The 24,524-nt window shown below is 43.5% G+C and overlaps 1 protein-coding gene and 12 non-coding genes across 13 annotated transcripts in view; 8 read left to right on the top strand and 5 right to left on the bottom strand.

Moving 5' to 3' along the window:
* LOC115038391 (NACHT, LRR and PYD domains-containing protein 12-like) overlaps positions 1-24,524 on the top strand; it is a gene marked incomplete at its 5' end in the record, with an annotated part of 488,710 nt that overhangs the window by 329,622 nt on the left and 134,564 nt on the right. The gene's annotated exons all lie outside the window — the stretch shown is intronic.
* Positions 4,110-4,181, bottom strand: trnap-agg (transfer RNA proline (anticodon AGG)). The gene has a single exon. It is a non-coding gene; the product is annotated as a tRNA-Pro (tRNA).
* On the top strand, positions 5,285-5,356 carry trnaw-cca (transfer RNA tryptophan (anticodon CCA)). Its single transcript has one exon. It is a non-coding gene; the product is annotated as a tRNA-Trp (tRNA).
* trnap-ugg (transfer RNA proline (anticodon UGG)) lies at positions 5,763-5,834 on the bottom strand. The gene has a single exon. It is a non-coding gene; the product is annotated as a tRNA-Pro (tRNA).
* Positions 8,831-8,904, top strand: trnat-agu (transfer RNA threonine (anticodon AGU)). The gene has a single exon. It is a non-coding gene; the product is annotated as a tRNA-Thr (tRNA).
* trnag-ucc (transfer RNA glycine (anticodon UCC)) lies at positions 9,178-9,249 on the top strand. The gene has a single exon. It is a non-coding gene; the product is annotated as a tRNA-Gly (tRNA).
* trnag-ccc (transfer RNA glycine (anticodon CCC)) lies at positions 15,819-15,889 on the bottom strand. The gene has a single exon. It is a non-coding gene; the product is annotated as a tRNA-Gly (tRNA).
* On the top strand, positions 16,943-17,016 carry trnat-agu (transfer RNA threonine (anticodon AGU)). Its single transcript has one exon. It is a non-coding gene; the product is annotated as a tRNA-Thr (tRNA).
* Positions 17,379-17,451, top strand: trnaa-agc (transfer RNA alanine (anticodon AGC)). Its single transcript has one exon. It is a non-coding gene; the product is annotated as a tRNA-Ala (tRNA).
* trnap-agg (transfer RNA proline (anticodon AGG)) lies at positions 18,183-18,254 on the top strand. Its single transcript has one exon. It is a non-coding gene; the product is annotated as a tRNA-Pro (tRNA).
* On the top strand, positions 21,195-21,276 carry trnas-aga (transfer RNA serine (anticodon AGA)). The gene has a single exon. It is a non-coding gene; the product is annotated as a tRNA-Ser (tRNA).
* On the bottom strand, positions 23,140-23,227 carry trnay-gua (transfer RNA tyrosine (anticodon GUA)). Its single transcript is given in 2 exon segments — positions 23,140-23,175; positions 23,191-23,227. It is a non-coding gene; the product is annotated as a tRNA-Tyr (tRNA).
* On the bottom strand, positions 24,265-24,352 carry trnay-gua (transfer RNA tyrosine (anticodon GUA)). Its single transcript is given in 2 exon segments — positions 24,265-24,300; positions 24,316-24,352. It is a non-coding gene; the product is annotated as a tRNA-Tyr (tRNA).

Genomic DNA, 24,524 nt, shown 5'->3' with positions numbered 1-24,524 from the left:
CAGGTGCATGATAACATATTTATGTCCAGGGGACTGCCAGGGTTCTTACTGAGGTCTGTCTTCTGTAAAAAGAGGCAATCACCACATGTCTTTCTGCTAAACACAGCACCAACCACTAAACACAGTTTCTCTTCTCTAGATGCTGCAGGTAAAGGTTTTAATACAGGAACTGATGTTTTTTCCTCAGTTTGTTTAATTGATGTGCAGGAACTCCACTGAGAGTGAAGCAGTGGTGGGGTTTGAATGCAGGATGTCCTGTGACACAGACCAGGAAAGTTGACCAAAGATAGAACATCTTAAGTGCAGAATGGCCAACAATACATGAGGGGAGAAAGATGTGCGGCTTGAATGATCTGGCAAACCACTTTTGTCATTCAGTAAGACATTTACAATCACATTCAAAGAAACCTGTTCAAGTTCTAGCAGTTCTGGTCAGTTCTAGCTGACCAGCATTATTCACATGTAAAGTGATTCCAGCTCATTTTAGGTTTTGAACTCATTTTCCTTTGAGCTGAAGCATCACCGTCAGGAAGTGCACCACAGAAGAGTCACATGGAGGTTTAAGTCAACGTCTGAGGAACCAGCTGAGAAACAAAACCAAAGAGCCAACAAGCAAATATTCTGTTATTTTTAATTGAACAGACTGGATCAGGTTCTTTATTTAAGGGGTCCTGGATTCTTGCTTGGAGCTCTGAAGACCTCCTTTGGACCCGGTCTTTGGGGGAAGCTGGGTTGGCTCTTCTGGTTCCTCAGAGAGGGGCAGAGGGTACTCTGGGGAGTAGTTCATGTGGGGTCTGGCCCTCTCGTGCTCGCAGGTAGCCGCTCCTCTGCTGGATGATGAAGGTTGGCGGCAGCAGAGGGGACGTCTCACTGGAGCCCGTCTTGCTGCACCGCCGGAGCCCCAGACGCCAAAGTCTGGGAATGAACGAGAAGGCAGCCAGGTGCTGGGGTCAGGGAACTGGACACGGGCTTCACCTGCAGGCTCAATGTCCCAAGAAAGTGATCCAGAACCAACCACAAAACCAGATGGTTGGAATAGAGGACCAGAGAGGGAACCCACATCACCACCAAGTCCAGAACCAGGCTGAGGCTGCCCATGAGATCCTGGAGTGTTCTGTCCATGGTGGGACCGGGCTGACGTAGCTTCCACCCTGAGGCATCAGAGGTCTGGATGGAGCGCTGGGCTGTTGGACTGGAGCTCCAAGCTGCGGCATCAGGGGAGGATGTGAACCTCCAGAAGGAAGGTTTCGTGATCCAGCACCACCGCTGGAGCTCCAGGAACCAGTGTAGGGATACTTGTAATCTGGACAGAGAAGAGCAGGATCAGGAGGAGCATCAACTCATGAAGCACCAAGACCAGTTTGGTTATCCTGAAACTGAAGACCTGGACCAATAAAGTGAAACTCAGTCTTTACCTGCTTTTGTTGCAGGAGGTGATCCAGAACCAGATGGTTGGACTAGAGAACCAGAGAGGGAACCCACATCACCAAGTCCAGAACCAGGCTGAGGCTGCCCAGGAGATCCTGGAGTGTTCTGTCCATGGTGGACCGGGCTGATGTGGCTTCCACCCTGAGGCATCAGAGGTCTGGATGGAGCGCTGGGCTGTTGGACTGATGGTCCAAGCTGCGGCATCAGGGGAGGACGTGAACCTCCAGAAGGAAGGTTTGGTGATCCAGCACCACTGCTGGAGCTCCAGGAACCAGTGTAGGGGTATTTGTAATCTGGACAGAGAAGAGCAGGATCAGGAGGAGCATCAACTCATGAAGCACCAAGACCAGTTGGGCTATCCTGAAACTGAAGGCCTGGACCAATAAAGTGAAACTCAAAGTCTTTACCTGCTTTTGTTGCAGGAAAAGCAGAAGCACTGCTGAACAGCAGACACATCCAAGAAAACCTGAAACAGACAAAGTTACTTCAGCTTCAGAACATCAGTATGAACTGAAAGGTGAACCAAGTCCCAACCTCAGAGACAGTCCCAGCACCATGTTGGAGTCCAGCAGCTCCAATGATCCTCAGCAGACTGAAGGTCTGGTCTGTTGTCTGCAGGCAGCTGGTCTGGTTTTATACCGGAGCTGCTCTCTGCTCTGATTGCACTGATTAACATCAGCTGAGGTCCAATCAGAACCTGAGTCCAGGTGGAGCGTTCAGGTTCGGTCTGACTTTTCTTGTGTTAAATTGCTTTTAATTATCTTTTTTATTTTTATTGTGCATTTTTTAAAAAGTACTGAGACTTCCACCTGCAGTCTACCGGCTTCACTGGTTGGAAAATCAAGTCAAAGTGTGTTGAAGTCTATGGGGTTTCATACAGACAGAGTAAAAGGTATCACATTCTGAGATGCTGCATGTGGTCAATAGGGGGATTGAACCCATGACCTTGGCATTGTCAGCACCACACTCTAACCATTGCAGTTAACTGTATATGAGGGTGTGTGTGTCCATTCAGTGTGTATCACCTGCCTGGTGAACACATGGCACCAGGATCCACTGCTGAAGAAGGCCAGCTGGCAGAGGCAGAGTTCTGCTGGGTAACTTTGGGTCTGTAAAGCTATTTAATCACCCAATATGGGGCTCAAACCCAAGACCCTGAGATTTAGACTCTCATGCTCTACCGACTGAACTAGCCAGGTTGCTACAGTTGTGTGTCACTTCCTCAACTGTTTGAAGTGATGTGTGAGTCTGAAGAGCTGCTGCCTTTGACGCATCACCTGATGATGTCATGATACTCACAGAATGAAACTCCTCCTTTGAAGCTGCTTAGAAGAATTTCCAAAATCACATGTGATTCAGATGTAACATAAAGGCTGCCCCACTGTCACCATTCAGAACAGCTGAGAAGCTTATTGATACTAATACATGCTAATCACACCAGGTCATGGGTTCAATCCCCGTACTGGCCAGCTACAAAGTCCTTGAAGTCATTCAGGAGTTCCTAACAGAAAAACGTTTTTGCTGACACAGTCACAAGGTTAACCCATGTAGCAGCCACCTGGGTGAGAACAGCAGCTGGTGTTTGCTCATGATGACTCCATGCAGGGCTTTAATGGTTACTTTATGTGTGGGTGTTTTTGAATGTCAGCTCTTTGTAGTGGGTTCGAATCCTGCCTGTCCATGTTGGTCCTTCTTGAACATTCTCTAAATATCCTTGGAACCTGTTTAAGGTTAATTCAAAGTTTATCTGGACCGACTGTATCTGCTTTCAAAGCTGTTGTCAGATCTTTCTGTTTTTTCTACACAACTCCAATACCAGTTAGTCAGCAAAATATGATGAGCCAAGTCCACTGAGACAAATAACAAAGGATTTTCTTTAGCAAAAAAGAAACTATCACATTAATAACTGTGTTAATCACTTTCAGTCTGTCTCTGAAACCACGTCTGTGTCGGTCAACGCTTGTGCTCCTCACAGTTGTGTGTCTGAAGAGACTGACTGCCTGATTAGATCGCACACAGGCTCAAAACTTGCACTTCCTCACACATGTAGAATGGACAAACCAGGTTGTCTATATGTGAAGGGAGTTTCAGTGTAAGATTCAGGTTCCACCGAACCCTGCAGGTGTGCAATGAAAGGAATTGTAGTCTTTGAAAAGTGTTGACCAAAATACCTTTGTCCCCAAACACACCTCACAGCAGGAGAGGTGGAAGATAAGTGGTTTCTGTCAGAAGTGGGATTTCACAGCTACCAAAGTCGTGCGAACCAACTAGCAGACAATTGGTCACCTGCCAAGATAAAAATATATATAATCACGCTGTGCACGTGCAAATGAAGATCATTATATGCATCATAATCATGGACCAGCAAAGATGGTGACAGATAGAACATCATGTTATGTCAGCACCACAAAAGTAGTACAAAGAAGTACCAAGATGTACGGAGGATCTGAAAATATTGCAAAGTAAGTGGCTGACCATCATCTAACCCTCCTACCAAAGTTTGTCTCCTGTGAAAAGCAGTCAATCACCAATATCCCTTCTCCTCAGCACAGCATGAGCCACAAAGCTACCATTGCTCCTGCTTCAGTTGCTAAGATACTGCAAACAACAACCAGACAGCAAACGTCACACAGCTCCATAGTGTAACGGTTAGCACCCCTATTGACTGAAAGGCAACAGACGGGCTCGTCCGGGATTTGAACCCGGGACCTCTCACACCCTAAGCGAGAATCATACCCCTAGACCAACGAGCCATGCTGACTGTGGAGTTCATGACAAAAAAGTGGGAGGAGTCTTTCATCCCTTTGATGTCATTAGAACTTTTGTGACATCACAGAATCAGCATCTCCTTTGATGGTTACTGATGGAACATTTGTGGCGTTTTTTTTTTTTTTTTTTTCATTATTTACACACAGCACATTCATGTGACAGTTAATGTGACAGTTTATTATATGCTAAAGAAACTTTGGTAAGAGTCATGATGGTCAGCCACATATGTTGGGGGTATTTTCAGATCCAAAATACATCCCTGTACATCAGAGTGGTGCTGCTACGGAGTGTTGCATCAGTGGCCACCATAACTTCAAGGAACCCAAATGGGAAAGATCCTTATTGACAGCAACAGCTGCTGCTGTTGAAGCAGAGTTCTCAAACATGAAAACCTACCCATTCGTGCCAACCAATCTTTCCTTCATTGAGGGAAACATGAGGATTCGTTCTGCCAAACAAAAACGTTAAATGGATGATGTAGCTGATGCAACAACTGTCATAGGACCTGACCCTGACTCCACTACTTCCCAGAATGCTCATCCTGGTGAGGAGGCTGATGAAGCTCAAAACAGTCCTCCAATGGATGACAATGCTGTTGAAAACTGAAGAGGCTTTGTAGTTCCAGCCTGTCTCTGCCTGTCTTGTGGAAGACTGGGATTTCCTGAATGTTAGAAACTCAGTGCTGCTTGCAATATAAAACACAGCTGCTCTACATGAAAAGTGATACAACAGTGGTCACCTCCTGTCTGTAGACTCATCACTCTGCTGGATAAGGCCGATGAAAACAAAGACCTCCTTCGAGCCGGAGTTGAACCAGCGACCTAAGGATCATGTTGGTTCAAACTGATGTTAAGATATTTGACTCTAGCAGTCATTGTTGGTCGATATATGCTGGATAAGAGAAAGTAGATTAAACACAGCACGTCTCTCAGTGGGCTCCAAAAGACCACTGAGCCATCTTGACATGTCTGACAAAAAATTGACAAAAAACACAGACTGTTATGTGTATTTCCTTCTTCAAATCTTTATTTTGGTCATTTAATATGTTTTGCTGCGTTTCAACTCCTACAGTTGTGCGCTTCTGAGAGACTCTGTGCCGCAATGGTAGCGCGTCTGACTCCAGATCAGAATGTTGCGTGTTCAACTCACGTCAGGGTCAGATTATCTGTTTGCACTTTTGGTAAACGCTCACATACTCTGTGGTGCAACAGGACGTGTTTTTCTGATGATCCATTTAATTTCTTCACATCACATTTCACATCACTATTTCCCATTATTTTAGATGGACACACATCACCATTTGATTTTATTTCAGTTTATTTTGAACAATATAAAAAAAACAAACAAACCCAAAAGTCAGCAAGTTTTATCAATGATATGGAGAGTGGAGGGTTAAGAAAGTAGTTAGAAAGTCACAAATGTTACCTTAAAGGGCATATTGCAGGTTAAGGACCACATTGAATCAATGTTTAAAAAAGATAATATTGGAAATGTTTTGCTGCAAAGTGAAGGAGGTAAAATGTCCACAGCAGAAGGGGGTTAGATCATTGGACAAGTCATACGAAGGGCTCGTCCGGGATTTGAACCGGGGACCTCTCGCACCCAAAGCCAGAACCATACCCCTAGACCAACAAGCCATTGATAAGGTTTTTTAAATTATTGAAAAAATTGTACTTTTCATTCTGATCTTTATTCAAGCGTTCTTTATTGACAAGAAAGATCCAACATTAAGAACAGAACAGCTACACACAAACAAATAATGATGAACAGCCCTTCAAGAAGGGGGACCAGAGGGTGTGTGCCAACTACAGGGTCATCATGAAGCTCTGTTTTGGGTGGTGGTTGGATGTTATTGGTTTTTCTTAATCAATATCAAACTAAATAATGGCAATCAAGGTTAAATAAATAAAGGTTGCAGACCCCTGATCGAGGGGTATGATTCTGACTTTGGGTGCAAGAGGTTCTGTGTGTAAATCCCAGAGGAGCCCCTCATATGATGTGTCCGCTGTCTGCAGTTCCACTATTCAAGTGTCAGTAAGTTAGACAACATGAAATCAGGAAGGCTTCTCTGACTTCAACAGGTTCTGTTCAATGTGCTCTAACTGCTTATAAATGTCTCACTGGATCAAAAGCTTTGAGCTACGGTAGGCTAGCTAGCATGGTAACCATGCGCTCTCCCACTGAGCTACATCCCCTTGATAGTTCAGCAGCTTTAGCAGCTTCCTGATGCTCCACTGACTGAGCTACAGATGATTCAGTAACAGCTGAGTTATCTTTAGTCCAACTACATAAGCAGCTTATCATAGATGATAGAGCCGTACATTTCTTAAAGGAAATAAATAATTTTTAACATAAGCTGCAATGCTTCTTCACAACAAGAAGGTTATGGGTTCAGGGCGTCACATCACAGAGATCAAAGACTCCTCCCACTTTTTCTCATGAACTCCACCATAGAGTGCTCACTGTTAATGAAGCTCCAAAGGCAATCATGGTCCTGCCATCACTTCCTGTATTACAGCTTTTGTTTGCAGTCTCTGGACTAGAGAGACAGTAGTTTTGTGTTTGTTGCTGTGTGGAGCAGATGGAAATTCGGTGATTACCATTTTTTAACAGGAGACAAACTTTGGTAAGAGTCAGGATGGTCAGGCACTGATGTTGGCAACATAACACCAAGGGCTCGTCCACGATTTGAACCCGGGACCTCTCACACCCAAAGCGAGAATCATACCCCTACCCCTGTGGACGCGAAATGTTGTAGTCTATTTTGGCTGGATGTTCCCCTTAATGCTGGATGTTCTGTTCACCATCCACTTCTCCAAAGTCCCACAGTGAAGGCTTCAAATTCACATCTCTCAACAACATTGAAATGAACCTGTTTAAGTCAGAGAACCTTTCCTTAGTTCTTATTCTACACAAATGTATGGTAGTGTGGCCGAAGTGGCACGAAGGGACTCGAACCCTCAGTCTTCTGATCCGAAGTCAGACGCCTTGTCCATTAGGCCACGTGGTCAATGTTAATGTCCCATTGTCAGTCAGTCAGCTCTGCCTGGATACAACAGTGGTCAGGGCTGTATGATGTATGTTTATACTGAAACTCTGACAGCTCTCCTCCATCTCACTCTTTTACTTTCTCTGGGTTCCAGCCCTCGTAGGCAGCGTGTCAGTCTCATAATCTGACCAACGATCCATGTTGGTCCATGACGTTAACGTGTGTTAAAATCAGAGAGAATTTACACTCATTCAACTCAAATCCAGGAACATCCCAAACATGACTATTAGTCCTGTCTGAGAGTTTCCTCCACTGACAGCAAACATACTGTATATCCATACTGATCACTGTGATCAGGTTTGAATCATCTCTGTGAGAATCCCACATGAAGCTGTCAGTCCTGCTGGATAGGAAGTAAGCTACAGGAAAGTAGATCCCTCGAGCTGGTTCAAACCTGAACCTTCTACTGCTGGATGTGTTCCTGTGATGTGTGTTAGCAGAAGCGTGACACAATTGGCCAGTGCGCAGTTCTTAGATGACAGTAACCTGCAGAGTGATGCTGAGGTTGTGAGTTCAAGCCTCACCTGGAGCAGCTGGAAAGCGTTCCTTTGAAGCTGCTTTGAAGAATTTCCAAAATCACATGTGATTCAGATGTAAACACAAAGGCTGCCCCACTGTCACCATTCAGAGCAGCTGAGAGGCTTATTGGTCATTCATTGATTATTAATGATCAGCTCAGAACCAAACAGTGTATCTGAAGCACAGGAAAGAGTTCTGCTCTCCAACACTCTGATCCCTCAATTACCATCGAGTGCACACTGTTAATGAAGCTCAGGTAGACACAGGTAGATGAATAGTCCTACATTAAAACCGTGGATGGATTTCCCCAACAAGCCTTTTGATAGCAGCTGTAGAAGGTGCTGTGTTCAGGTGACAGTCTCCTCTGGAATTGAGGGTTGAAATACCACTCCTGACAGTCTGTTATGTTACCCAGCTTCTTTGTCTGAGGGCCTTCTGGGAAAGATCTTTAAGTCACATCTGTCTTCATTCAACTGATTCCTCAACTAACTGTTAGTACAAACTGTTTGTAAATGACATCTTTGTACATCTGACTGACAGTTACATTTGGTTGTGTGAAAGTCCAACCTCTGTTCGGGGCAGACCCAGCTCAAGAAGATAAATGTGAAACTTTTCCAGATATCAGGGCTCTTTCTGGCAGAGATCCTGGGGGAGCTCTGTCACTTCAAACCCAGTGCTGCCTTACTTTACCGGTGACCTTAATAAATGTTTCAACTGTGAATTGAAGATTCTCCAACTCATTGTTGGGCTTCCAAGAAAGTGCTTCTCACCCAACGTGGGGCCTGCTAGTGGTAGGTCCATTGTTGTAATACCAGGACTCAAACCCTGGCCGCCTGGGTGAAAACCAGGAATTCTGACCACTAGACCATATGGGAGATGCGACCATGCTAGCATGCTGTATTTAACACATTGTAGTGTACGTGGATGACAGCATCATATTAGGGCGTTTTGACAATGACCTGTATTTTAAATGAAATAAAGCCATTTTCTCTGACTGGGAATTGAACCCAGGCTACTTATGTTGAAATATTTTAAGATCCTCTGTACATTGCTGTGCATCAGCGTGGTGCTGTGGCTTAGTTGGTCAAAGCGCCTGTCTAGTAAACAGGAGATCCTGGGTTCAAATCCCAGCAGTGCCTGCTTTAAGGTTGTTGAGATAAACTCATGTAACTTCTTCTGCAGGAGTTCCATGAAAACTTAAAGCCAATGCTGTTAGCTGGTTGATTTGTAAAAATAAGCCAACAAAACAACCCATGACCTTGGCATTATTAGCACCATGCTCTAACCAGCTGAGCTAACTGGCATGTTTGGCAGCTTTTAGGCTAATTAGAAAAGGACAAACAGCTGTCCCAGGTAGGAGGCTCAATAAACTCTGAGTCATACAAAAGGGCTGTGATTTTCCCCCTTCATATGCAATGGTGGTATAGTGGTGAGCATAGCTGCCTTCCAAGCAGTTGACCTGGGTTTGATTCCCGGCCATTGCAGTTTAACTGTGTGTCTACAATTGAACTTTGTGTTTTTCACGTTTGTTTTCCTTCCAGAAATCCTGAAATCCTGCATATCTCAGGCCGATGGTGCCAAAGTCCTCCAGACCTGTAACCCGTCCTCACCACAGCTGTACATCTGTTACACCCTGTAGTTGTCTCGGGGAAAGGGAAGCTTATTGTCATATAGTGATGGGATGGCTCCATACTCCAGAACATCCCTGTGAACCCGGTCATATACCTTCTCCAGATCAAATCTTGGGGTTCCACGTGTCCACTATAATTCCAGTGGATAAGACAAAGCACGTCCCTGGGTGAGCTCAAACCATCATCCTTTCAGTTAACAGCCAAAAGCGCTGACCAATCGCCCCACAGAGACATGATGTTGCAGCCTGCTGTTCCAACTACACACAGCAACAAGTGAACTAAACACAGCAGGTCTCTGGTGGGCTTCACAGCCTTTCAGTAAACAGCTGATCACATTGATAATTGTGTCACAGAGTGGAGCCGCCCCCTGGTGGTCATTAGATAGACTGCAGGTGGAAGTCTCAGTACTTTTTAACCTGCTAATACACTTTTATAGAAAGTTTCTGGTCCTTAACTTATCAGATACAACAATAACACAAAGTTACAGTGATCAGTCCAGGGACATTTCTGTGTGTCTTTGTGCGCATGCACTCAACCATTTGAAGCAAACGTGAACAAGAGTGTGACATATGCATCTGTGTAGCGTTGGAGATCAATGAAAGACAGGAAATGCCTTTGATGCCTTTCAGTTACGATTGTAACGATGTCATCTTCACATATAACAAAGTTTGGATAATGAACAGCTAGCTGTTGCTAAAACACCATTAGCAGAGGATGGTTTCGATCCATCGACCTCTGGGTTATGGGCCCAGCACGCTTCCGCTGCGCCACTCTGCTCATAGCTAGCTGAGCTGCAGCATATAAACTCGAATCCCATCTCTGTGGAATCTGCAGAGGAATGCCATTCCTTCCTTTCTTCAATCACCAGGACAGCAGATATTATCAGTGATATGGGTGGTGGGGGATAAGAAAGTAGTTTGAAAGTCACAAATGTTACCTTAACTTGAGCACTAACTTGACTGTTGAATTCAGTAAGTGCTACTTGTTGGGGCAGTGCTGACTGACAAAGACAACAACATCTTCTTAGAATACAATACTGACCATTTCAATTATGAAACACAGACGACTTCCTTTTGTACAAGTGCTTCTCTTTGTGGTTGTCCTGGATGGTATTAAAACCAGTTTTGATAGATTTCTTCAGATCAGCTGAGTGAGTGAATTTTTCGTCAACATTTCCCGAACTGAAGCACAGACTTGTGTTCTGAGAGCAGTAAGTGCTATTTGTTGGGCTAGTGTTGGTGATTTGAGAAGTCAATGACAAGTTTTATCAGTTTTTAGGGTGTGGGGGTTAAGAACACCTGAATTAGTTAGCACATACTAAGTTATCTTAAAGGGCAGGCTGCTGGCTTAGCATGTATTTGTATCAATCAGCTTCTCAGCTGTTCTGAATGGTGACAGTGAGGCAGCCTTTGTGTTTACATCTGAATCACATGTGATTTTGGAAATTCTTCAAAGCAGCTTCAAAGGAGGAGTTTCATTCTGTGAGTATTGTGACATCATCAGGCGATGTATCAAAGGCAGCAGCTCTTCAGACACACAAGTGACACACAACTGTGAGGAGCACAAGTGTTGACCTCTCGCACCCTACACATTCAAACCCCAGCAGTGCTGTGGTTCATACTTTACAGTATGTTTTCAGTCAGACCTGCTGAACTGCAGTGATGGGCTGTGTGTGCCCCCTGCCAAACACTGCATGTTTTCACATGGGGGTGGGTGGGTTGAAATTACAAAGGCGCTTTGACCAGCTAAGCCACAGCACCACTCTGAAGCAGATGTATATACAGAGGATCTGGTAATGGAAGTGTAATATGTATACTGCAGCTGAGGTTGATGGTAAAGTGGTTTGTTTTAATGTAGGAGCAAAAGTTGAACAATATGGAGACTTTACTTGGGACGGTTGTCATTGGAAGCTTGTTCATATTGTGAAGCTTTTAAATGCAGTTTATTTTACTGAGGACAAAGAAAAAGACCAATTCACTTGTAGAGCTGCTGGTAAAACAGGGACAGTCTGAGATTGCTTGGACATCCTGACTGCACAAAAGAGAGACATTTCAGGATTCCTGATCCAACAAACATGTGGCTCCTGGCCCAGTTTGGTTCTTTCTTCTGTCTGCAGAACTCAAAGTTATCTGGCAGGACCATGATTGTCTTTGGAGCTTCATTAACAGTGTGCACTCTACTGTGGAGGTCATGAGAAAAAAGTGGGAGGAGTCTTTGATCTCTTTGATGTCATTAGAACCTTTGTGACAGACCTTTGTGTTTTCTTCCTCTACGATACAGACACAAACTGGCAGTACTGATGCTGAGCTGCTTAAAGTGTCTGTCTTGTAAACAGGACATTCTGCATTCAAACCCCAGCAGAGCTTCACTCTCAGTCAGAGTTGACCTCATCCGAAGTACCCCATAACTCTTGCCAAATGACTTTTTATGACCTGCTTGTTTTGACCTACATTTCCAATATTCTGCCTCCTCTTTCAACCACACCATGAAATATTGTGAAGTTGAATGCTGCACGCTGACTGGTTGTGTGTCCAAATGGCTTCAAAGACATCTTTCTGCCATTCATTCCTCCAAACGTTTGGACACAGCTTTGAGCTTTCTCACAGGCTAATTCCCCTGTACTGGCATGCTAACATGCAAGCTTAGCTTGCCGCTTTAAAAAGGCTCCTTTAACAACCTCTGAGTTCACCATCAACAGGTTTCAAAGATATTTAGAAATCATTCACGATGGCCTTAAAGGCAGATATTTAGGAAAATTCTAGCTAGAATAGCAGGCTGCAACAGGAAAAGTTCTGCATTTCTCTGTGGCGCAATCAGTCAGCGTGTTCGGCTGTAGCTCAGTGGTAGACGTTCACCAAAACAAAAGGCCACTCAAGGCAGAACCACTGCTCAGACCAGGCCGTGCTCAGACCACATCTTCAGCAAACATGACGAGGTGACAAACATGTGGGAGACCTAGAATCCATGATGTGTTACACCAATAGACTGTAACTGCACGCTAGTGGTCAATTAGAATAATGAACGTGGGTAGACCTAACCCTAACCTCACCCGAAGTACCCCATAACTCTTGCCAAATGACTTTTTATGACCTGCTTGTTTTGACCTACATTTCCAATATTCTGCCTCCTCTTTCAACCACACCATGAAATATTGTGAGGTTGAATGCTGCACGCTGACTGCTTGTGTGTCCAAATGGCTTCAAAGACATCTTTTTGCCATTCACTCCTTCAAACCTTTGGACACAGCTTTGGTGGGTGACACAGGTGTGCTGTATTCAGGCTCCAGTCTCTTGGCGTGGGTTCAAATCCCACCACTGCCAGGTCATCTCTCTCTCTGCCATTATTTAATATATATTATAATATAATAATATACATTATATTATAATATATATATATATATATATGTATTTACAATATATGCATAGAAATACCAGAACGAAAGACAAAGAATTAATCAGTGTCTCTGATTGGAGTAAATCAATAGATTCTGTAATTGAAGTCATCTAACGTCTAAGAAGACATCAATTCCATGACTTGTTGTGTTTGGTAGTTAACACAGCACCAAGAAATAACACTATTAAATTCAAAACTCAAGTAAACGTTGAGGTTGCGTAATTAATTGCGACTTTCACTTTGTGGTGGCAGTTATGGCTCCCACCAAACCTGCTGTTGCCTTTGTCAGTCAGCACTGCCTCAACAAGGAGCACTTAGTGAATTCAACAGCCAAGTCAGTGCTCAGGTAAGCTAAAGTCTTGTGGAGAATGTGGGCATCGATCCCACTACCTCTCACATGCTAAGCGAGCGCGCTACCATTTGAGCTAATTCCCCTGTACTGGCATGCTTGCCCCTTTAAAAAGGCTCCTTTAACAACCTCTGAGTTCACCATCAACAGGTTTCAAAGATATTTAGAAATCATTCACGATGGCCTTAAAGGCAGATATTTAGGATAATTCTAGCTGGAATAGCAGGCTGCAACAGGAAAAGTTCTGCATTTCTCTGTGGCGCAATCAGTCAGCGTGTTCGGCTGTAGCTCAGTGGTAGATGTTCACCAAAACAAAAGGCCACTCAAGGCAGAACCACTGCTCAGTCTCAAGACCAGGCCGTGCTCAGACCACATCTTCAACAAACATGACGAGGTGACAAACATGTGGGAGACCTAGAATCCATGATGTGTTCCACCAATAGACTGTAACTGCACGCTAGTGGTCAATTAGAATAATGAACGTGGATAGAAGATAATATAATACATAATTAAAAAAACAAAACTCTGTCTTCTGCTCTATAAGACATTACTGGGACAAGATTCCATCGCCTTTGAAATGATTCAGTTGCCTTTGAAGTGACTGTGATGTCATTGGCTCCCCATAATTCCATGTAAATACCAGCTGGCAGACAGAGTCACATCACAGTACATGCACAGGAGAACTACAGCGAAACACACTGACAAACACAAACATCATGCCAAAGAGGATGAAGATCCCACAAGTTCACAACAAGTGAACTAAACATAGACATCCTGTCTAGACAAAGTTGTTTTGGTCAGCTTTTGACCGCCCACACTTTTAAAAGACCAAAATAAAAAAAATAAATAAAAAAAGATGATGTTCAGTTGTGTAATGGTTAATTGGTTACAACTAACATTTTGTAGATCAGTATCATACCATGGTTGGCTGTGCAGCATTTGGATGCTCCAATCAGTCCGAGAAGGGTTTCCACATGTTCCCCAAGAACCATGAGGGCTGGCAAAGGAGGTGTATGTGTTTGTGTGTGTGTGTGTGTATACAGATACAAATGCAAATAAAGATAAGTATATGCATCACAAAGGGCCTCTGATATAATATAGAAATTGTCAATTAAAACAAGGTATTGATTTAATAATTTTACTCCTGGAGATACTTTCACAGCTGCCAAAGACGTGAGAACAAACTAGCAGACAATTGGTCACCTGCCAAAATAAAAATATATATAATCACACTGCGCACGTGCAAATAAAGATCAGCATATGCATCACGGTACCACTTTGGGTTCGTTTAGAGAAGCGTGTGTTTGGGGACATCTGGAGAGAATTGGACCTGGTAGACCACCAAACCTACCTTGGAAGTAATACAGACAAACCAGGTTCAGTCCAAATAGTTCCAGTCTTGTTGTTGCTTCTGTCTGCAGAACTCAAAGGTATCTGGCAGGACCATGATTGCCTTTTGAGCTTCTTTAACAGAGTGCACTCTACTGTGGTGGTCATGACAAAAAAGTGGGAGGAGTCTTTGATCTCTTTGATGTCGTTAGAACCTTTGTGACATCACAGAATCAGCATCTCCTTTGATGGTTACTGATGGAACAGGAAAAGGAGATGCTCTTTGCTCTTTTTCCACTTTCAGTGCTAATTTACAGAAACAACAATAAGTCTTGGAGCCATGTTTTCTTCAGACCTAACTCGGATCACTCCAATCAGAGACACTGATGAAGTCTTTGTGCATAAGTGCTCTTTGGGGTTGTCCTGGTTGGAATTTGGACAAAAAAGATGAGGAATGTCAGTCCTTCAATCACCAGGACAGCAGGTATTATCAGTGATGTCGGGTGAGGGTTGAGGAAGTAATTTGAAAGTCACAAATGTTACCTTAACTTGAGCACTAACTTGACTGTTGAATTCAGTAAGTGGTACTTGTTGGGGCAGTGCTGACTGACAAAGACAACAACATCTTCTTAGAATACAATACTGACCATTTCAATTATGAAACACAGACGACTTCCTTTTGTACAAGTGCTTCTCTTAGCGGTTGTCCTATGAGCAGAGTGGCGCAGTGGAAGCGTGCTGGGCCCATGACCCAGAGGTCGATGGATCTAAACCATCCTCTGCTAATGGCTTTTTAGCAACAGCTAGCTGTTCACTATCCAATGTATGTGGTGGTGTAGCCGAGCGGTCTGAGCTAATGATACAAATAAAATAATCTAAATCGGCTTTTATTTTGAAATGCTTGTGTGGTGCGACAGCTCCTGTTCTTTCTGTAGCTCTAAGGAGTTCAAACACAGCAAAACATATTAAATGATAAAAATAAAGATTTGAACAAGGAATGAAAATAAAAGTGATGAACTGTGGATGGCAGCCTGCTGTTGATGTGACTGAACAGCGATGCAGAAACCTTTATCTTGTTGTTTCTCTGTCTTGTACAGCACACAGTGGAAATGACTTCTCATTATTGCTTCCATGGCCTGGAAGTGGAACTAAAAGTGAGAGGCTCCATCTCACCACCTTCAGATTATGAGACTGGCACGCTGCCTGCTGCACCAACGAGGCCTGGAACCCAGAGTAAGTAAAAGAGTGAGAAGGAGGAGAGCTGTCAGTGTTTCAGTATAAACATACAGCCCTGACCACTGTTGTATCCAGGCAGTGCTGACTGCTGCTTTTCATGGAGAGCAGTGACCATTGCATTGGCCGGGAATTGAACCGAGGCCTCTCGCATGGGAGGTGAGAATTCTACCACTGAACCACCAATGCTGACTAAGCTGTGATTCTCGCTTCTGGTGTGAGAGTTCCTGGGTTCAAATCCTGGACGAGCCCTTAGTGTTATATTGCCAATATCTTCCCAAAGTTTGTCTCCTGTGAAAAGCAGTCACCACATTTCCATCTGCTCAACACAGCAACAACCACTTTGTCTTGTCCAGAAACTGCAAGCAAAAGCTGGAATGCAGGAACTCCACTGAGAGCAAAGCACTGCTGGGGTTTGAATGCAGGATGTCCTGTTTACAAGACAAGACTTATTGATACTAATACATACTAAGTCAGCAGCCTGCCCATTGAGCTGATTCCGCTGTGCTAACATGGGAGAGCGTTAGACTGAAGATGTAAAGGCCCCTGGTTTTTGGCATCAGAGGAAAGAAAAGCAGCTTCTGTCAGAAGTACGAGGTTAGATGAGGCATGTATGAGGCCCCGGGTTCAATCCCCAGCATCTCTAGGATTTATAGTGAGGTGTGTCTCTGAATGAATGAGTCTCTCTCAGTTGATCCCCATGTGTGTTAAAATAGTTGAGTCTTCTGTAAGCAAGAAGAGGGCTTGTTGTCATTATGACCTTCAAGATTTTATGATCAAATATGAAGAATAGCAGGGACAACAGAGAGAGAGAGAGAGACAGTCTCAGTACTTTTTAACCTACTCATCCACTTTCATAGAAAGTTTATGGTCCTTAACTTATCAGACACAACAATAACACAAAGTTACAATGATCAGTCCAGGGACATTTCTGTGCGACTTTGTGCGCTTGAGCTCATCCATTTGAAGCGAACATGAAAGAGTGTCGCGTTGGAGATCAATGAAAGACAGGAAATGCCTTTGATCTCCAGTGACGTCACACAGTCTCATTGTGGAGTTATGAGTTGTTGATGTTGTTCTGTAAAAATCTGCATCAGTGAAACATTCATTCATACGCGAGGACATCACGTATATTGTTGGAATAGAAAATCTTATTTTTTCTGTGTGTGCTCTGAGAAAGAGGCTCCTACTTCCTGTACTTCCTGTGCAGCAGATCTTCTGTATATACATGTACATCAGCGTGGTGCTGTGGCTTAGTTGGTCAAAGCGTCTGTCTAGTAAACAGGAAATCCTGGGTTTAAATCCCAGCAGTACCTATTTTAAGGTTGTTGAGATAAAGTGGTTTGTTTTAATGTAGGAGTGCAGCGTTTGGATGCTCCAATCAGTCCGAGAAGGGTTTCCACATGTATGGATTCCCCAAGAACCATGAGGGCTGGAAAACGTGGTGTGTGTGATTGTGTGCGTGTGTGTACAGATACAAATGCTAATAAAGATAAGTATATGTACCGCAAAGGGCCTCTGATATAATACAGAGATTGTCAATTGAGATTGAGGTCGTGATTTAATCATTTTACTCCTGGAGATACTTTCACTATATATAATCACACTGTGCAAATAAAGATCAGTATATCATCACCGTACCACTTTGGGTTCATTTAGAGAACATGTGCCGATCGCTGGGGAATTAGCTCAAATGGTAGAGCGCTCGCTTAGCATGTGAGAGGTAGTGGGATCGATGCCCACATTCTCCACAAGACTTTAGCTCTTTGTTGGAGATTCAGCAACAAGTGAACTAAACACAGCAGGTCCCTGAGTGGACTTTGGAGGCTTTTGGTAAACAGAAGCAGGACTGTTGTTGTGTATGGAGCTTTGACTGTTTCCTGAACACATCACAAACTTAAGCAGCTGCTCTCCTGCTCACATGTTCTTCACACCATCACAAGATATCGATGGTGGGTTGTTGATTTTTATCATTATGCTGCGTTTCAACTCCTTGATGCTTTGAGCTGCAGAAAAAACAAGAGCAGTCGCACCATACAAGCATTTCAAAATAAAAGCCAATTTAGATTATTTTATTTGTATCTTTAGTTCAGATGTAGCAAAGCGCAACAATACTGTCAATAAGGATCTTTCCCATTTGGGTTCCTTGAAGTGATGGTGGCCACTGATGCAACACTCCGTAGCAGCACCACTCTGATGTACAGGGATGTATTTTGGATCTGAAAATACCCCCAACATATGTGGCTGACCATCATGACTCTTACCAAAGTTTCTTTAGCATATAATAAACTGTCACATTAACTGTCACATGAATGTGCTGTGTGTAAATAATGAAAAAAAAAAAAAAAAAAAAAACGCCACAAATGTTCCATCAGTAACCATCAAAGGAGATGCTGATTCTGTGATGTCACAAAGGTTCTACTGACATCAAAGGGATGAAAGACTCCTCCCACTTTTTTGTCATGAACTCCACAGTCCACATGGCTCGTTGGTCTAGGGGTATGATTCTCGCTTAGGGTGCGAGAGGTCCCGGGTTCAAATCCCGGACGAGCCCGTTTGTTGCCTTTCTGTGCGGTACGCTCGCCCACTGAGCTACATTCCCTGCATGGTGTGGTAGCTTTAGCTAACCAGACTGCTTCTGCGCTCCTGTGACAGCTAAATCACTTATCTGTCTGATGAAACCTTCTGGATGAGATGAGGACATTGATAATGCTGCCTGTCCTCACTAGCTGTATTTAGGCGCTGGATTTAGGCTCCAGTCTCTTCGGAGGCGTGGGTTCGAATCCCACCACTGCCAGTTGTCCAAGCTGTGCATTCTGTGATATGTGATATAAATCTAACAGCTACCGTCTCACTACTGTCACTTTGAGTTTCCAAAGTGGGGACTGAGCTTTTTAAATGCTTCCATGGTTGTTCTTGGTTGCTCTCCCAACGCATACGTCACACTCTCTCGCGTTCGATTCGGATGGATGCTTTCTGCCTAATCTAAGTGATTTCCATGTATTCTTCATTGGGAGACAATGTTAGGGAGGGAATTAAAGTTATTTAATGATACATTATATCGTCTATATCAGTTTACATGATCAAAATTTTTTTGTCAGGCTTCCTCTCTCGCCTTGTTTGCAGAAACACTGTTGCAGTGTTGCAGTTCTCCCCCGAAAGAGGAACTAAAAGTGTGGTGCGCGTGGTACTTATATGACAGTAACCTGCGGAGTGATGCCGAGGTTGTGAGTTCACCTCACCTTGAGCTTTTGGAAGAAAGTTGGTATCTTGTTGAAGCACCTATGGTACGACAAACTTTGGATAATGAACAGCTAGCTGTTGCTAAAACACCATTAGCAGAGGATGGTTTCGATCCATCGACCTCTGGGTTATACTGATCGTTTCAATTAGAAACACTGATGCCTTTTGTATCAGTGCTTCTCTTTGGGGTTGTCCTGGATGGAATTTAAAAAAAACCCAACAGTTTTCTTCAGATCAGCTGAATGAGTCATCAATATTTCCCGAACTGAAGTACCAACTTGTATTCTGAGAGCAGTAAGTGCTATTAGTTGGGGTAATGTTGGTGATTTCAAAAGTCAATCACAAGGACAGCAGGTTCTATCAATTTTGTGGTGGTGGGAGTTAAGAAAGTAAACACTCCCACAGGCAGCTGTGGGAGTTAATTCACAAAAACAACAATAAGTCTTGGAGCCATGTTTTCTTCAGATCTAACTCGGATCACTCCAATCAGAGACACTGATGAATTCTTGTCCATAAGTGCTTCTCTTTGGGGTTGTCCTGGTTTGAAATTCGACAAAATTGATTCATTGTGATCAGTTAAATTCACAAATTTGTCCTCAACATTTCCCTCGCTGAAGCACAGACTTGTGTGCCACAGACTGTGGCTCCCTGTGGTAGGAATGGACAGCAGTTGTTGGACTAAAGAAAACTCAGCTGTTACTGAATCATCTGTAGCTCAGTCAGTGGAGCATCAGAAAGGAGCAGCTGTTCTACTCCGAGTCTCTCCCAGATGTCTGAGCTCCTCAGAAACCTGCCTAATGTAGCTGAGTTAGATGCAACTAAGTGAAGTTTCCAAGAAGGACTCTGCTCATCATGTCTATTGAATGTTGTTGAAGAACACATGCAAACAACTAAGCCACAGCACCACAAAAGCACTACAAAGATGTACAGAGGATCTGAAAATATTGCAATATAAGTGGCTGACCATCATGACTCCTACCAAAGTTTGTCTCCTGTGAAAAGCAGTCACTCAACAATCAACATGTTCTGATATTTATTTTACAGTTGTAGTAACAATAAATCTCCAGCAGGTGGAGGTATTGCTGCTCAGATGTCATGTACACTGTGGGACACACAATACTCACAGAGGACTTTATTGTGCTGCAGTGAGATGTATAAAAAGCTCCAGTTCTACAGTCAGAAGATGTCCAGTCTGAAGGTGGATCAGTTCTGACTGCAGAAGAAAGTTTCAGAGCGTCTTCCAATGGCTGATTATTGATCTGTGATCAGGTTATGAGCTATAAACACTGATCATCTTCAGGTTGGTACAACAATCAATCAAATATGCTGCTTTTTGGGTCTTAACATTAATAATAAGAACAAGTGTTGACAAAAAATGCTGTCTGTGACATTCACATTAGAATTCCAAACAATATGTAAACTCCATGTCTGAATAGAGGTGGATGTGTGAACGTGTGTTAAAATCAGAGAGAATTTACACTCATTCAACTCAAATCCAGGAACATCCCAAACATGACTATTAGTCCTGTCTGAGAGTTTCCTCCACTGACAGCAAACATACTGTATATCCATACTGATCACTGTGATCAGGTTTGAATCATCTCTGTGAGAATCCCACATGAAGCTGTCAGTCCTGCTGGATACACACACATCCCACTGAACACATTTTACCTCACTATCATATGAAGAAATATCACAAACCAGATGTGTTTCTCCACAAGCTGCATGAATGTGACAGCTGCAGCACGTTGAATAGACATGGTGAGCAGAGTCCTCATTGGAAACTTAAGTTTGTTACATCTAACTCAGCAAATCCCGGATGAGCCCTTAGTGTTACGTAGCCAATATCATTGCCTGACCATCATGACTCTTACCAAAATTTGTGTTAAAAAAGGGCAATCACCATCTGCTCAACACAGCAACTTGTCCAGAAACTGCAAGTAAAAGCTGTAATACAGGAAGTGATGAGCAGGAACTCCACTGAGAGTGAAGCACTGCTGGGTTTGAATGCAGGATGTCCTGTTTATAAGACAGACACTTTAAGCAGCAAAGCATCAGTGCTGCCAGTTTCTTTGCAGTTTTTCTCTAAAACCACGTCTGTGTCAGTCAACGCTTGTGCTCCTCACAATTGTGTGTCTCTTCCACAAAGGTTGAAAGCTGTGCTTCCTCACAACAAGAAGGTGCCCTGTCCTTTGAGTAGAAAACTATCCAGGCTGGAAAATCCTGAGTCACAGGAGCATTGCTGTGTGTGGTTGTTGTGGCCGAGTGGTTAAGGCGATGGACTAGAAATCCGTTGGGGTTTCCCCGTGCAGGTTCGAATCTTGCCAACAACGTTTACTTCCTTTTATGGACCAAGTTTTCCATTTGGGGAGAGACACGGCTGAGTGCTGTTGTTAGGACTCATCTAAGAGGATCAGAGAACTCACTGGTGCTCAGTTATCATTATCAAGGCCGGTGATAGGGACACACCTTTAGTTCCACTTCCAGGTCATGGAAGCAATAATGAGAAGTCATTTCCACTGTGTGCTGTGCTGAAATAGCTCATTTGGGAGAGCGTTAAATTGAAGATTCAAAGATCCCTGTTACAATCCCAAGTTTCAGCAGCTGTTGTGGGTCCTTTTAAAGACAATCCCTGAGCTTTGTTTTTTAATTATGGAGTTATAGTCACTTAGTGTAACACAACACAGATTTTATGTCTCCTACATGAACGCTTTTTATACCAGGCATTGTTTCTTAAGTTAAAGCTGTAATGAGAGATAAAAAGATATTTAGTAAATTTCAAATTGTTTATTCCCTTCACCTGTAATACACCTCTGACCAACCACAAAGGGACTCCAACCCACAGCCTTCTGATGCAAAGGCAGACTACTCATCCTTTAGGCCACGTGGTCTCTGAGTGTGGCTGATTTTAATGTCCTGTTGTCAGTTTATCGTCTGTTCCATCGTCTCTACCAGCACTTGACTGGATCCATCTTGATCACTGAGCTACATCCCCTGCATGGTGTGGCAGCTTTAGCTTCTGAGATCCTGCGACAGGTAAAACTTTTGAGTGCATAAATAACCAAAAAAAGTCTTTTTGTCTTGTATGATAAATGCAATGTGCATTTGTGCTCCTTAGTTTTGGGGTTTGCTTCTCACTCTGGGTGCCATGAATTTTTCTCCCCTCATGGATTGTTGGACTTACAAAGGAAATGACTGCATTGAAGTATATGGAGATATCAACATCCAGTGAGACATTTATAAGCAGTTAGAGCACATTGAACAGAACCTGTTGAAGTCAGAGAAGCCTTCCTGAATTCATGTTGTCTAACTTACTGACACTTGAATAGTGGAACTGCAGACAGTGGACACATCATATGAGGGACTCCTCTGGGATTTACACACAGAACCTCTTGCACCCAAAGTCAGAATCATACCCCTCGATCAGGGGTCTGCAACCTTTATTTATTTAACCTTTATTTATTTAACCTTTATTGCCATTATTTACTTTGATATTGATTAAGAAAAACCAATAACATCCAACCACCACCCAAAACAGAGGTTCATGATGACCCTGTAGTTGGCACACACCCTCTGGTCCCCCTTCTTGAAGGGCTGTTCATCATTATTTTGTTTGTGTGTCGCTGTTCTGTTCTTAATGACCAAATTCTCATTTGGTAGAGCATCAGACTTTTAATCTGAGGGTCCAGGGTTCAAGTCCCTGTTCAGGTGATGCAGCCTCGTCCCTTTAGTCGTTAACATTATAGACTCTACAGCAGTGATAGGTGACACTTATCTATGAAATAATGAAACCATGAGTCTTCCACAAGCCATGTTGCCGAAGTCTGAATTTGAGGGTTCAAGGCCCATTTGTGTAGGAAGGATCTTCAGTCTGGTGCCTTAGACCTTTTGTCCATCCTCAGAATCACAATCGCCTTTATTGTCATTGTAATTTTGTCAATCTACAAGACCTGACGGGCTCATCTGGGATTTCAACCTTGGACCAGGATCTGTCGTACATGAAGCAAGAATCATAGCCCTACACCTACGAGCCCTTATTTCATCTTTAAAATAAATTAAAATAACCTCTGTCATCTCCACTGTCTTCAGATTTAGCTCCAGGTGGTTCTGACCACACCAGACGACCAGTCTGTCCACTTCCTGTCTGTAGGCAGACTCATCACTGTGCTGGATGAGGCCGATGAAAAAAACTGCTCTCCTTCGAGCCGGATTTGAACCAGCGACCTAAGGATTTCAATGATGAGTCACTACAGTCCTCCGCTCTACCAACTGAGCTATCGAAGGGGCAAAGGCAGTGTAGGGGCCGCCTGACTAAAAATAAAAACCCATACACACAAACACAAGATCACACACAGATCAAGAGGTCCCCATTTCAGCCCACCTGGGGTTTGTATCGTCTGTCACTGTAATATTTGTTCACAGGGAGATGGCTGAATTAGCGGGTTGGTTTTCATTGACAAGAAACAAACTGGCAGATACAACGGTATCTGGCAGGACCATGATTGTCTTTTGAGCTTCATTAACAGAGTGCACTCTACTGTGGAGGTCATGACAAAAAAGTGGGAGGAGTCACTTAACTGCACAGTCTTCTTGTCTCTCATTGGAACAGCCTGAAGTTTTGTGGAGGTGAAACCAAACCAGATACCATCCACAAGACATTTTCAGTGCCCAGTTTTATTTTCACTGCAGTTACTCATGTTAACCACTCTGAGACAGTTTTAACAGCTAAAGAGTTTAAAGTAAAAACTTTAGTTTTCATTTAAGAGCAGTTAAAACAGACCAGGAACACTAAAGTAAGGGGCAACATCTGTGGCGCAGTCAGTGCAGTGAAAATTAGTTCCAGTTTTGTTGTTGCTTCTGTCTGCAGAACTCAAAGGTATCTGGCAGGACCACATTTGTCTTTGGAGCTTCATTGACAGTGTGCACTCTGTGGTGGAGAGATCAAAGACTCCTCCCATTTTTTCTCATGAACTCCACAGTAGAATGCACACAGTTACTCTCACACCTGTGAGCAGAAAATCCAAAAAATCCCGACCCGAACACCAGAGGAAGGTTAGTTTTTTCTCCACATTATTCACAGAAATGGTCAAAAGCCTTTGATGCTCGTTGAACTTCAGTGGTAGAATTCCTGCGTGCTGCACATGTTTGATTCTCAGCTGATGGTAATGATCCTCTTAACAACATCCAAATGTTAGAAACTCAGTGCTGCCTGCAGTATAAAACACAGCTGCTCTACATGAAAAGTGATGCAACTGTGGTCACCTCCTGTCTGTAGTCAGACTCATCACTGTGCTGGATGAGGCCGATGAAAAAAAACAGCCTCCTTCAAGCTGGATTTGAACCAGCAACCTAAGGATTCCAGCTGTAAGCCTCTACAGTCCTCCACTTTACCAACTGAGCTATCGAAGGGAGACAACCCTGACCCTCAGCGGATTCAGTAACAGCTGAGTTTTCTTTAGTCCAACAACTGCTGCCCATTCCTACCACAGGGAGCCACAGGTGTGCCATTTGAGTGTTCGTGCCACGACCGATGGTTCAATTTCAGGCCGATCTCTGATATGCAGGCTTTGGCCGAGCACAA

Source organism: Echeneis naucrates, unplaced genomic scaffold, assembly GCF_900963305.1.
Source record: "Echeneis naucrates unplaced genomic scaffold, fEcheNa1.1, whole genome shotgun sequence".
Classification (NCBI taxonomy): Eukaryota; Metazoa; Chordata; class Actinopteri; order Carangiformes; family Echeneidae; genus Echeneis; species Echeneis naucrates.
Note: the sequence above shows the minus strand (reverse complement) of the source record. Positions and strands in the feature narration are given on the sequence as shown.